Raw genomic sequence first — 15,625 nt, forward strand, 5'->3', positions numbered from 1 at the left:
ATTTAAGAGAAAATTATACTTTTAAAACGGAAAAGCACAAATTTAGACAAAGATAATTCCAAAAGGTGTCTTTAATTTTTAGGGATTGTAAACACTCTTCAGTTTTTAAATCTTAGGTTTTGCAAACATTTTTGTCTTTAACATGTTTAAGGCATGCAATATCCACGTTTAAAACATGTGTTTAATCAATTAGAAATCTATTTCTCACAAAATTCCAAGCTATTAGGATTGAAGTGTTGGAATTTCCCAAACTTGGATAACAAAATGGTTGTGTTCATTTCTGGTGAGTGAATAAATTTTCTTCTCTTACATTTGTTTTTGTTTTAAACTTTTTTCTCTAAAAATTTCTTTTTTCTATGTTCTATTTTGCCGTCTTATAATTTTTTTTTATGAGAGATAACTCAAGTTTATTTTTAAGAGAAAAGTTTACATCTAAAATGGAAATGCACAAATTTAGACAGAGATAATTCCAAAAAGTGTCTGTAATTTATAGGGTATGTAAACTCTCTTTAGTTTTTATATCTTAGGTTTTGCAATCATTTGAGTCTTTAACATGCTTCAACCATGCAATATCCAAGTTTAAAAAACATGTTGGATCAATTAGAAATCTCTTTCTCACAACATTCCAAGCTATTAGGGTTGAACTGGTGGAATTTCCCAAACTTTGATAACAAAAATTTTGTGATCATTTGTGCTGTGTGAATAAATTTAATTGGCTTGTTTTAAATATTTTTCTCTAAAATTTTCATTTTACGGTGATCTATTTGTCGTCTTATATTTTCGTTTACTAGAGATAACTGAAGTTTATATTTAAGAGAAAAGTATACATCTAAAATGGAAATTCAAAAAAGTGTCTGTAATTTTTAAGGATTGTAAACTTTCTTTAGTTTTTTTATATGAGGTTATGAAATCATTTGCATCTTTAACATGCTTCAAGCATGCAATATCCATGTTTAAAACATGTGTAGGATCAATTAGAAATTTCTTTCTCAAAAAATTCCAAGCTATTAGAGTTAACTGGTGGAATTTCCCGAACTTGGATAACAAAACTTTTGTGGTCATTTGTGGTGTGTGAATAAATTTTTTTCACTTACTTTTGTTTCGTTTTAATTTTTTTTCCCTAAAATTTTCAATGTACTGTGACTTATTTGCCTTGTTATACTGTTGATTACAAGAGATAACACAATTTTATATTTAAGAGAAAAGTGTACATCTAAAATGTAAATGCACAAATTTATACAAAGATAATTCCAAAAAGTGTCTGTAATTTTTAGGGATTGTAAACTCACTTCAGTTTTTATATCTTCTGTGTTGCAATCATTTGCGTCTTTAACATGCTTCAGGCATGCAATATCCATGTTCAAAACATGTGTTGGATGCAAAATTCCAAGCTCTTAGGGTTGAATTGGTGAAATTTCCATAACTCTGATAACAAAACTTTTGTTTTCATTTGTGGTGTGCGAATAAATTTTCTTCACTTACTTTGTTTTTGTTTTAAATTTTTTTCTCTAAAATTTTTTGTTTTACTGTGATCTATATGCCTTCTTATATTTTTTATTATGTGAGAAAACTCAAGTATATATTTAAGAGAAAAGTTTACATTTAAATGGAAATGCAAAAATTTAGACAGAGATAATTCCAAAAAGTGTCTGTAATTTTTAGTGATTGTAAACTCTCTTCAGTTTTTAAATCTTAGGTTTTGCAATCATTTGCGTCTTTAACATGCTTCAAGCATGTAATATCCACGTTTAAAACATGTGTTGGATCAATTAGAAATCTCTTTCTCACAAAATTCCAAGCTATTAGCGTTGAACTGGTGGAAATAACCAAACTCGGATGACAAAAATTTTTTGTTCATTTGTGGTGTGTGAATAAATTTTCTTCACTTATATTTGTTTTTGTTTTAAAATTTTTGCTCTAAAATTTTCATTTTATTGTGATCTATTTGCCTTCTTATATTTTTGGTGATGAGTGATAACTCAAGTTTATATTTAAGAGAAAAGTATATATCTAAAATTGAAAAGCAAAAATTTAGACAGAGATAATTCCAAAAAGTATATGTAATTTTCAAAGATTGTAAACTCTCTTCAGTTTTTATATCATAGGTTTTGCAATCATTTGTGTCTTTAACTGCTTCAAGCATGCAATATCCATGTTTAAAGCATGTGTGGGATCATTTAGAAATCTCTTTCTCACAAAATTCCTAGCAATTAGGTTTGAACTGGTCGAATTTCCCAAACTTGGATAACAAAATTTTTGTGTTCATTTGTGCTGTGTGAATAAATTTTCTATACTTGTTTAAATTTTTTTTTCTCTAAAATTTTCATTTTACTGTAATCAATTTGCTGTCGTATATTTTTTGTTTACGAGAGATAACTGAAGTTTATATTTAAAGAAAAATATACATCTAAAATGGAAATGCACAAATTTAGACAATGATAATTCCAAAAAGTGTCTGTAAATTTTAGGGATTTTAAACTCTCTTCAGTTTTTATATCTTAGGATTTGCAATCATTTGCATCTTTAACATACTTCGAGCATGCAATATCCATGTTTAAAACATGTGTAGGATCAATAAAAAATCTCTTTCTCACAAAATTCCAAGCTAATAGAGTTGAACTAGTGGAATTTCCCAAACTCTGATAACAATACTTTTGTGTTCTTTTTTGGTGTGTGAATAAATTTTCTTCACTTCCTTTGTTTTTGTTTTAAATTTTTGACTCTAAAATTTTCTTTTTAGTGTGATCTATTTGCCTTCTTATATTTGTTTTTACGATAGATAACTCAGGTTTATATTTAAGAGAAAAGTATACATCTAAAATGAAAATGCACAAATTTAGACAAAGATAATTTCAAAAAGTGTCTGTAATTTTTAGGGATTCTAAACTCTCTTCAATTTTTATATCTTAGGTTTTGCAAAAATTTGCGTCTTTAACATGTTTAATGTATGCAATACCCATGTTTAAAACATGTGTTGGTTCAATTAGAAATCTCTTTCTCAAAAAATTCCAAGCTATTAGGGTTGAATTGGTGGAATTTCCCAAACTCTTATAACAAAACTATTCTGTTTATTTGTGGAGTGTGAATAAATTTTCTTCACTAACATTTGTTTTTTTTTTTAAATTTTTTTCTCTAAAATTTTCGTTTTACTATGATGTATATGCCTTCTTATATTTTTGATTACGTGAGATAACTCAAGTTTATATTTAAAATAAAAGTATACATCCAAAATGGAAATGCACAGGTTTATACAGAGATAATTCAGAAAAGTGTCTGTAATTTTTAGGGATTGAAACACTCTTCAGGTTTTTATATCTTAGGTTTTTCAATCATTTGCGTCTTTAACATGCTCCAAGCATGCAATATCCATGTTTAAAACATGTGTTGGAATTAGAAATCTATTTCTCACAAAATTCCATGCTATTAGGGTTGAACGGGTGGAATTACCCAATCTCTGATAACAAAACTTTTGGGTTCATTTGTGGTGTGTGAATGAATTTTTTTCACTTACATTTGTTTTTGTTTTAAAGTTTTTTCTCTAAAATTTGCTTTTCTCTGTGTTCTATTTTGCCGTCTTATATTTTTGTTTATGAGAGATAACTCAAGTTTATGTTTTAGTGAAAAGTATACATCTAAAACGGAAATGCACAAATATAGACAGAGATAATTGCAAAAAAGTGTCTGTAATTTTTAGGGATTGTAAACTCTCTTCAGTTTTCATATCTTTGGTTTTTCAATCATTCGCGTCTTTAACATACTTCAAGCATGCAATATCCACGTTTAAAACATGTGTTGGATCAAATAGAAATCTCTTTCTCACAAAATTCAAAGCTATTAGGTTTGAATTATTGGAATTTCCCAAACTTGAATAACAATACTTTTGTGTTCATTTGTGCTGTGTGAATAAATTTTCTTTACTTTTTTTAATATTTTTTCTCTAAAATTTTCATTTTACTGTAATCTATTTGCCGTCTTATATTTTTGATTTACGAGAGATAACTGAAGTTCATATTTAAGAAAAAAGTATACATGGAAAATGGAAGTGCACAAATTTAGATAGAGATAATTCCAAAAAGTGTCCGTAATTTTTAGGGATTGTAAACTCTCTTCAGTTTTTATATCTTAGGTTTTGCAATCATTTGCATCTTTAACATGCTTCAAGCATGCAATATCCATTTTTAAAACATGTGTAGGATCAATTAGAAATCTCTTTCTCACAAAATTCCATACTATTAGAGTTGAACTGGTGGAATTTCCCAAACTTGGATAACAAAACTTTTGTGTTCATTTGTGGTGTGTGAATAAATTTTTTTCACTTACTTTTTATTTTGTTTTAATTTTTTTTCCCTAAAATTTTCAATGTACTGTGACTTATTTGCCTTCTTATATTGTTGTTTACGATGGATAGCACGAGTTTATATTTAAGAGAAAAGTATACATCTAAAATGGAAATGCACAAATTTAGAAAGAGATAATTCCAAAACGTGTTTGTAATATTTAGGGATTGTAAACTCACTTCAGTTTTTATATCTTAGTTTTGCAATCATTTGCGTCTTTAACATGCTTCAAGCATGCAATATCCATGTTTAAAATATGAGTTGGATCAATTAGAAATCTCTTTCCCAAAAAATTCCACGCTATTAGGGTTGAATTGGTGGAATTTCCAAAACTCTGTTAACAAAACTTTTGTGTTCGTTTGTGGTGTGTGAATAAATTTTTTTCACTAACATTTGTTTTTGTTTTAAATTATTTTCTCTAAAATTTTCTTTTTGCTGCGATCTACTTGCCTTCTTATATTTCTTTTTACGATAGATAACTAAAGTTTATATTTAAGAGAAACGTATACATCTAAAATGGAAATGCATAAATTTAGACAGAAATAATTCCAAAAAGTGTCTGTAATGTTTAGGGAATGTAAACTCTCTTAAGTTTTATATCTTAGGTTTTTCAATCATTTGCGTCTTTAACATGCGCCAAGCATGCAATATCCAAGTTTAAATCATGTGTTGGATCTATTAGAAATCTCTTTCACACAAAAGGTCAAGCTATTAGGGTTGAACTGGTGGAATTACCCAAACTGTGATAACAAAACTTTTGAGTTTATTTGTGGTGTGTGAATAAATTTTCTTCACTTACATTTGTTTTTGTTTTAATTTTTTTTCTCTAAAATTTTCATTTTACTGTGATCTATTTGCCTTCTTATATTTTTTTTACGAGAGATAACTCAAGTTTATATTTAAGAGAAAAGTATACATCTAAAATGCAAATGCAAAAATTTAGATAGAGGTAATTCCAAAAAGTGTTTGTAATTTATAGGGATTGTAAACTCTCTTAGGATTTTATATCTTAGGTTTTGCAAACATTTGCGTCTTTAACATGTTTAAGGCATGCACTATCCATGTTTAAAACATGTGTTGGATTAATTGGAAATCTCTTTCTCACAAAACGCCAAGCTATTAGGGTTGAACTGGTGGAATTTCCCAAACTTGGATAACAAAACGTTTGCGTTCATTTGTAGTGTGTGGATAAATTTTCTTCACTTACATTTGTTTTTGTTTTAAATTTTCTTCTCTAAATTTGTCTTTTTTCTGTTTTCTACTTTACTGTCTTATGGTTTTGTTTACGAGAGATAACTCAAGTTTATATTTAAGAGAAAAGTATACATCTAAAATGGAAATGCACAAATTTAGACAGAGATAATTCCATAAAGTGTCTGTAATTTTTAGGGATTGTATCACTCTTCAGTTTTTATATCTTAGGTTTTGCAATCATTTGCGTCTTTAACATGCTTCAAGCAAGCAATATCCATGTTTAATACATGTGTTGGAGGATTTAGAAATCTCTTTCTGACAAAATTCCAAGCTATTTGGGTTGAATTGGTGGAATTACCAAAACTCTGATAACAAAACTATTCTACTCATTTGTGGTGTCTGAATAAATTTGCTACAGTTACATTTTTTTTTTAAATTTTTTCTCTAAAATTTTTATTTTACTGTGATCTAATTGTCTTCTTGTATTTTTTATTCAATGAGATAACTCAAGTTTATATTTAAGAGAAACGTATACATCTAAAACGGAAATGCACAAATTTAGACAGAGATAATTCCAAAAAGTGTCTATATTTTTTAGGGATTGTAAACTCTCTACAGTTTTTATATCTTAGGTTTTGAAATCATTTGCGTCTTTAACATGCTTCAAGCATGCAATTTCCATGTTTAAAACATGTGTTGGATCGATTAGAAATCTCTTGCTCACAATATGCCAAGTTATTACGGTTGAACTGGTGGAATTACCAAAACACTAATAACAAATTTTTGTGTTCATTTGTGGTGTGTGAATAAATTTTCTTCACTTACATTTGTTTTTTTTAAAAAGTTTTTTCTCTAAAATTTTCTTTTTTCTATGTTCTATTTTCCGTCTTGTATTTTTGTTTATGAGAGATAACTCAAGTTTATATTTAAGAGAAAAGTATACATCTAAAATGGAAATGCACAAATTTAGAAAGAGATAATTCCAAAAAGTGTCTGTAATTTTTAGGGATTGTAAACTCTCTTCAGTTTTTAAATCTTAGGTTTTTCAATAATTTGCGTCTTTAACATGCTTCAAGCATGCAATATCCATTTTTAAAACATGTGTTGGATCAATTAGAAATCTCTATCTCACAAAATTCAAAGCTACTAGGTTTGAATTGGTGGAATTTCCCAAACTTGGATAACTATACTTTTATGTTCATTTGTGCTGTGTGAATAAATTTTCTTTACTTGTTTTAATTTTTTTCTCTAAAATTTTCATTTAACTGTAATCTATTTGTCGTCTTATATTTTTGGTTTATGAGAGATAACTGAAGTTCATATTTAAGAAAAAAAGTATACATCTAAATAGGAAATGCACAAATTAAGACAGAGATTATTCCAAAAAGTGCCATTATTTTTTAGGGATTGTAACTCTCTTCAATTTTTATATCTTGGGTTTTGTAATGATTTGCATCTTTAACATGCTTCAAGCATGTGTAGGATCAATTAGAAATCTCTTTCTCACAAAATTCCAAGCTATTAGAGTTGAACTGGTGGAATTTCCGAAACTTGGATAACAAAACTTTTGTGTTCATTTGTGGTGTGTGAATAAATTTTTTTCACTTACTTTTGTTTTGTTTTAAATTTTTTTTGCTAAAATTTTCAATGTACTGTTACTTATTTGCCTTCTTATACTGTTGTTTACGAGAGATAACACAAGCTTATATTTAAGAGAAAAGTATACATCTAAAATGGAAATGCACAAATTTAGAAAAAGAAAATTCCAAAAAGTGTTTGTAATATTTTGGGGTTGTAAACTCACTTCAGTTTTTATATCTTTGGGTTTGCAATCATTTGCGTCTCAAACATGCTTCAAGCATGGAATGTCCATGTTTAAAACATGAGTTGGATCAATTAGAAATCTATTTCCCAAAAAATTCCAAGCTATTGGGGTTGAACTGGTGTAATTTCCCAAACTCTGATAACAAAACTTTTTTGTTCATTTGCAGTTTGTGAATAAAATTTCTTCACTTACATTGTTTTTGTTTTAAATTTTTTTCTCTAAAATTTTCTTTTTACTGTGGTCTATTTGCCTTCTAATATTTTTTTTCACGATAGATAACTCAAGTTTATATTTAAGAGAAAAGTATACATTTAAAATGGAAATGCACAAATTTAGACAGAGATAATTCAAAAAAGTATATATAATTTTTAGGGATTGTAAACTCTATTCAATTTTTATTTCTTAGGTTTTGCAAACATTTGCGTCTTTAACATGTTTAAGGCATGAAATATCCATGCTTAAAACCTGTGTTGGATCAATTAGAAATCTCTTTCTCACGGAATTCTAAGCTATTAGGGTTGAACTAGTGGAATTTCCTGAACTTTATAACAAAACTATTCTATTCATTTGTGGTGTGTGAATAAATTTTCTTCACTTACATTTGTTTTTGTTTTAAATTTTTTTCTCCAAAATTTTCTTTCAATTTTGATCTATTTGTCATCTTATATTTTTGTTTACGAGAGATAACTAAAGTTTATATTTAAGAGAAAAGTATACATCTAAAATGGAAATGCACAAATTTAGACAGAGATAATTCCAAAAAGTGTCTGTAATTTGTAGGGATTGTAAACTCTCTTCATTTTTTATATCTTTGGTTTTGCAATCAATTGCGTCTTTAACATGCTTCAAGCATGCAATATCCATGTTTAAAACTTGAGTTGGATCAATTAGAAATCTCTTTCCCATAAAATTCCAAGCTATTAGCGTTGAACTGGTGGAATTTCCCAAACTCTGATAACAAAACTTTTGTGTTCATTTGCAGTCTGTGAAAAAAATTTCTTCACTTACTTTGTTTTTGTTTTAACTTTTTTTCTCTAAAATTTTCTTTTTACTGTGATCTATTTGCCTTCTAATATTTTTTTTACGACAGATAACTCAAGTTTATATTTAAGAGAAAAGTATACACTTAAAATGGAAATGCACAAATTTAGACAGAGATAATTCCAAAAAGTGTCTGTAATTTTTAGGGATTGTGAACTCTCTTCAATTTTTATATCTTAGGTTTTGCAAACATTTGCGTCTTTAACATGTTTAAGGCATGCAATATCCATGCTTAAAACATGTGTTGGATCATTTAGAAATCTCTTTCTCACAAAATTCCAAGCTATTAGGGTTGAACTGGTAGAATTTCCCAAACTCTGATAACCAAACTATTATGTTCATATGTGGTGTGTGAATAAATTCTCTTCACTTACATTTGTTTTTCTTTTAAATTTTTTTCTCTAAAATTTTTATTTCACTGTGATCTATTTGCCTTCTTATATTTTTGTTTACGAGAGATAACGCAAGTTTATATTTAAGAGAAAAGTATACATCTAAAATGGAAATTCAAAAATTTAGATATAGGTAATTCCAAAAAGTGTATGTAATTTTTAGGGACTGTAAACTCTCTTAGGATTTTATATCTTAGGTTTTTCAAACATTTGTGTCGTTAACATGTTTAAGGAATGCACTATCCATGTTTAAAACATGTGTTGGATCGATTAGAAATCTCTTGCTAACAAAATGCTAAGTTATTAGGGTTGAGGTGGTGGAATTACCAAAACTCTTATAACAATTTTTTGTGTTCATTTGTGGTGTGTGAATAAATTTTCTTCACTTACATTTGTTTTTGTTTTAAAGTTTTTTCTCTAAAATTTTCTTTTTTCTGTGTTCTATTTTTCCGTCTTATATTTTTGTTTACAAGAGATAACTTAAGATTATATTTAAGAGAAAAGTATACATCTAAAATGGAAATGCACAAATTTAGGCAGAGATAATTCCAAAATGTGTCTGTAATTTTTAGGGATTGTAAACTCTCTTCAGTTTTTATATCTTTGGTTTTTCAATCATTTTCGTCTTTAACATGCTTCACGCTTGCAATATCCAGGTTTAAAACATGTGTTGGATCAAGTAGAAATCTCTTTCTCACAAAATTCAAAGATATTAGGTTTGAATAGATGGAATTTCCCAAACTTGGATAACAATACTTTTGTGTTCATTTGTACTGTGTAAATAATTTTCTTTACTTGTTTTAAATTTTTTTTCCTAAAATTTTCATTTAACTGTAATCTATTTGTCGTCTTATATTTTTGGTTTACTAGAGATAACTGAAGTTCATATTTAAGAAAAAAGTATACATCTAAATTGGAAATGCACAAATTTAGACAGAGATAATTCCAAAAAGCGTCATTAATTTTTAGGGATTGTAACTCACTTCAGTTTTTATATCTTAGGGTTTGCAATCATTTGCGTCTTTAACATGCTTCATGCATGCAATATCCATGTTCAAAACATGAGTTGGATCAATTAGAAATCTCTTTCCCAAAAAATTCCAAGCTATTAGGGTCGAACTGGTGGAATTTCCCAAACTTTGATAAGAAAGCTTTTGTGTTCATTTGCGATCTGTGAATAAATTTTCTTCATTTACTTTGTTTTTGTTTTAAATTTTTCTCTCAAAATTTTCTTTTTACTGTGGTCTATTTGCCTTCTAATATTTTTTTAACGATAGATAACTCTAGTTTATATTTAAGATAAAAGTATACAATTAAAATGGAAATGCACAAATTTAGACAGAGATAATTCCAAAAAGTGTCTGTAATTTTTAGGGATTGTAAACTCTTTTCAGTTTTTTATCTTAGGTTTTGCAAACATTTCCGTCTTTAACATGTTTAAGGCATGCAATATCCATGCTTAAAACCTGTGTTGGATCAATTAGAAATCTCTTTCTCACAAAATTCTAAGCTATTAGGGTTAAGCTGGTGGAATTTCCCAAACTTTGATAACAAAACTATTTTGGTCATTTGTGGTGTGTGAATAAATTTTCTTCACTTACATTTGTTTTTGTTTTAAATTTTTTTATCTAAAATTTTCTTTTAACTGTGATCTATTTGCCATCTTATATTTTTTTTATGACAGATAACACCAGTTTATATTTAAGAGAAAAGTAGACATCTAAAAAGGCAATGCACAAATTTAGACATAGATAATTCCAAAAATTGTCTGTAATTTTGATGGATTGTAAACTCTCTTCAGATTTTATATCTTTGGATTTTTAGTCATTTGCATCTTTAACATGCTTCAAGCATGCAATATCCAAGTTTAAATCATGTGTTGGATCAATTAGAAATCTCTTTCTGACAAAAGGCCAAGCTATTAGGGTTGAACTGGTAGAATTACCCAAACTCTGATAACAAAACTTTTGAGTTCATTTGTGGTGTGTCAATAAATTTTCTTCAACGACATTTGTTTTTGTTTTAAATTTTTTTTCTGTAAAAATTTTCATTTTACTTTGGTCTATTTGCCTTCTTATATTTTTGTTGACGAGAGAAAACTCAAGTTTATATTTAAAAGGAAAGTATACATCTAAATTGGAAATGCCCAAATTTAAACAAAGATAATTCTAAAAAGTGTCTGTAATTTTTAGGGATTGTAAACTCTCTTCAGTGTTTATATCTTAGGTTTTGCAAACATTTGCTTCTTGAACATGTTGAAGGCATGCAATATCCATGTTTAAAACTTGTGTTGGATCAATTAGAAACCTCTTTCTCACAAAATTCCAAGCTATTAGGGTTGAACTAGTGGATTTTCCCAAACTCTAATAACAAAACATTTGTGTTCATTTGTGGTGTGTGAATAAATTTTCTTCACTGACATTTGTTTTTGTTTTAAATTTTTTTCTCTAAAATTTTCTCTTTTCTGTGTTCTATTTTGCCATCTTATAATTTTGTTTATGAGAGATAAATCATGTTTTTATTTAAGAGAAAAGTATACATCTAAAACGGAAATTCACAAATTTAGACAGAGATAATTCCAAAAAGTGTCTGTAATTTTTAGGGATTGTAAACTCTCTTCAATTTTTATATCTTAGGTTTTCCAATCATTTGCGTCTTTAACATGCTTCACGCATGCAATTTCCATGTTTAAAACATGTGTTGGATCGATTAGAAATCTCTTGCTCACAAAAGGCCAAGTTATTAGGATTGAATATGTGGAATTACAATAACTCTGATAACAAGACTTTTGTGTTTATTTGAGGTGTGTGAATAAATTTTCTTCACTTACTTTGGTTTTGTTTTAAAATTTTTCTCTAAAATTTTCATTTAACTTTGATCTATTTGCCTTCTTATATTTTTGTTTACGATAGATAACTCAAGTTTATATTTAAGAGAAAGTATACATCTAAAATGGAAATACACAAATTTAGACCGAGATAATTCCAAAAAGTGTCTGTAATTTCTACGGATTGTAAACTCTCTTCAGTTAATATATCTTAGGTTTTGCAAACATTTGCGTCTTTAACACGTTTAAGGCATGCGATATCCATGCTTAAAACATGTGTTGGATGAATTAGAAATCTCTTTCTCACAAAATTCCAAGCTATTAGGGTTGAACTGCTGGAATTTCCGAAACTCTGATAACAAAACTATTTTGTTCATTTGTGGCGTGTGAATAAACTTTTTCACTTACATTTATTTATGTTTTAAATTTTTTTCTCTAAAATTTTTGTTTTTACTGTGATCTATTTGCCTTCTTATATTTTTGTTTACGAGAGATAACTCAAGTTTATATTTAAGAGAAAAGTATACATTTGAACTGGAAATAAACAAATTTAGACAGAGAAAATTCCAAAAAGTGCGTATAATTTTTAGGGATTGTAAATTCTCTTCAGTTTTTATGTCTTAGGTTTTGGAATCATTTGCGTCTTTAACATGTTTAAGGCATGCAATATCCATGTTTAAAACATGTGTTGGATCATTTAGAAATCACTTTCTCACAAAATTCCAAGCTATTAGGGTTGAACTGGTGGAATTTCCCAAACTTGGATAACAAAACATTTGTGTTCATTTGTGCTATCAGAATAAATTTTCTTTACTTGTTTTAAATTTTTTTCTCTAAAATTTGCATTTTACTGTAATCAATTTGCCCTCTTATATTTTTTTTTTTACGAGAGATAACTGAAGTTTATATTTAAGAGAAAAGTGTACATCAAAAATGGAAATGCACAAATTTAGACAGAGATAATTCCAAAAAGTGTCTATAATTTTTAAGGATTGAAACTCTCTTCAGTTTTTATATCTTAGGTTTTGCAATCATTTGCGTCTTTAACATGCTTCAAGCACGCAATTTCCATGATTAAAACATGTGTCAGATCAATCAGAAATCTCTTTCTCTCAAAATTGCAAGCTATTAGGGTTGAACTGGTGGAGTTACCAAAATTCTGATAACAAAACTTTTGAGTTCATTTGTGGTGTGTGAATAAATGTTCTTCACTAACATAACTCAACTATATATTTAAGAGAAAAGTATACATCTGAAATGGAAATGCACAAATTTCGACAGAGACAATTCCAAAAAGTATTTGTAATTTTTAAGGATTGTAAACTCTCTTTAGTTTTTATATCTATGGATTTGCAAAGATTTGCGTCTTTAACATGTTTAAGGCATGCAATATCCATGTTTAAAACATGTGTTGGATCAATTAGAAATCTCTTTCTCACAAAATTCCAAGCTACTAGGGTTGAATTGGTGGAATTTCGCAAACTTGGATAACAAAACGTTTGTGTTCATTTGTGATGTGTGAATAAATTTTCTTCACTTTCGTTTTTTTTTCTTCTAAATATTTTTCTCTAAAATATTTTTTTTTGTGTTCTAATTTGCCATCTTATATTTTTTTTTTTACGAGCGATAACTCAAGTTTATATTTAAGAGAAAAGTATACATCCAAAATAGAAATGCACAAATTAGACAGAGATAATTCCAAAAAGTGTCTGTAATTTTTAGGGATTGTAAACTCTCTTCAGTTTTTATACCTTAGGTTTTGGAATCATTTGCGTCTTTAACATACTTCAACCATGCAATATCAATGTTTAAAACAAATGTTGGATCAATTAGAAATCTCTTTCTCACAAAATTCCATGCTAGTAGGGTTGAACTGTTGAAATTTCCCATACTTGGATAACAAAATATTTGTGTTCATTTGTGCTGTGTGAATAAATTTTCTTTACTCGTTTGATATTTTTTTCTCTAAAATTTTCATTTGACTATGATCTTTTTGCCATCTTATATTTTTGTTCACGAGAGATAAGTCAAGTTTATATTTAGGAGAAAAGTATACATCTAAAATGGAAATGCACAAATTTAGACAGAGACAATTCCAAAAAGTGTCTGTGATTTTTAGGGATTATAAACTCTATTCAGTTTTTATATCTTAGGTTTTGCAATCATTTGCATCTTTAACATGCTTCAAGCATGCAATATCCATGTTTAAAACATATGTAGGATCAATTAGATATCTCTTTCTCTCAAAATTCCAAGCTATTAGAGGTGAAATGGTGGAATTTCCCAAACTTGGATAACAAAACCTTTGTGTTCATTTGTGGTGTTTGAATAAATTTTTTTCACTTACTTTTGTTTTGCTTTAAATTTTTTTCCCTAAAAATTTCAATGAACTATGACATATTTAGCTTCCTATGCTGTTGTTTCTGAGAGATAACACAAGTTTATATTTAAGACAAAAGTATACATCTAAAATGGAAATGCAATAATTTAGAAAGCGGTAATTCCAAAATGTTTCTATAATTTTTAGGGATTCTAAACTTTCTTCAATTTTTATATCTTTGGTTTTTCCAACATTTGCGTCTTTAACATGTTTAAGGCTTGCAACATCCATGTTTAAAACATGTGCTGGATCAATTAGAAATCTTTTTCTCACAAAATTCCAAGTTATTAGTGTTGAACTGGTGGAATTTCCCAAACTTGGAAAACAAAATCTTTGTGTTCATTTGTGGTGTGTGAATAAATTTTTTTGACATACATTAGTTTTTGTTTTAAATTTTTTTCTCTAAAATTTTCTTTTTTCTGAGTTTCATTTTGACGTCTTACATTTTTGTCTATGAGAGATAACTCAAGTTTATATTTAAGAGAAAAGTATACATCTAAAATGGAAATGCACAAATTTAGACATAGATAATTCCAAAATGTCTTTAATTTTTAGGGATTGTAAACTCTCTTCAGTTTTTATGTCTTAGGTTTTGCATTCATTTGCGTCTTTAATATGCTTCAATCATGCAACATCCATGTTTAAAACATGTGTAGGATCAATTAGAAATCTCTTTCTCACAAAATTCCAAGCTATTAGAGTTGAACTTGTGGAATTTCCCAAACATGGATAACAAAACTTTTGTGTTCATTTGTGGTGTGTGAATAAATTTTTTTCACTTACTTATGTTTTGTTTTAAAATTTTTTTCCCTAAAATTTTCAATGCACTGTGACTTATTTGCCTAATTATACTGTTGTTTACGAGAGATAAAACAAGTTTATATTTAAGAGAAAAGTATACATCTAAAAATGAAATGCACCAATTTAGACAAAGATAATTCCAAAAAGTGTCAGTAATATTTAGGGATTGTAAACTCACTTCAGTTTTTATATCTTAAGGTTTTCAATCATTTGTGTCTTTAACATGCTTCAAGCATGCAATATCCATGTTTAAAACATGAGTTGGATAAATTAGAAATATCTTTCCCAAAAAATTCCAAGCTATTAAGGTTGAACTGGTGGAATTTCCCAAACTCTGATAACAAAACTTTTGTATTCATTTTTGGTGTGTGAATAAATTTTCTTCACTTACATAGTTTTTGTTTAAAATTTTTTTCTCTAAAATTTTCTTTTTACTGTGATCTATTTGCCTTCTTATATTTTTTTTATGATAGATAACTCATGTTTATATTTAAGAGAAAAGTATACATCTAAAATGGAAATGCACAAATTTAGACATATATAAATAAAAAAAGTGTATATAATTTTTAGGGATTGTAAACTCTCTTCTGTTTTTATATCTTAGGTTTCATAATCATTTGCGTCTTTAACATGCTTCAAGCATGCAATATCCATGTTTAAAGCATGTGTTGGATTAATTAGAAATCTCTTTCTCACAAAATTCCAAGCTATTAGGGTTGAACTGGTGGAATTTCCCAAACTTGCATAAAAAAACTTTTGTGTTCATTTGAGCTGTGTGAATAATTTTTTTTCTCCAAAATTTTCATTTTTCTGTGATCTATTTGCCTT

This window comes from Aristolochia californica, unplaced genomic scaffold (assembly GCF_029961685.1).
Source record: "Aristolochia californica isolate CCGP_79_NKW_82.1479 unplaced genomic scaffold, dmAriCali1.0.hap1 SCAF_3, whole genome shotgun sequence".
NCBI classification, from domain to species: domain Eukaryota; kingdom Viridiplantae; phylum Streptophyta; class Magnoliopsida; order Piperales; family Aristolochiaceae; genus Aristolochia; species Aristolochia californica.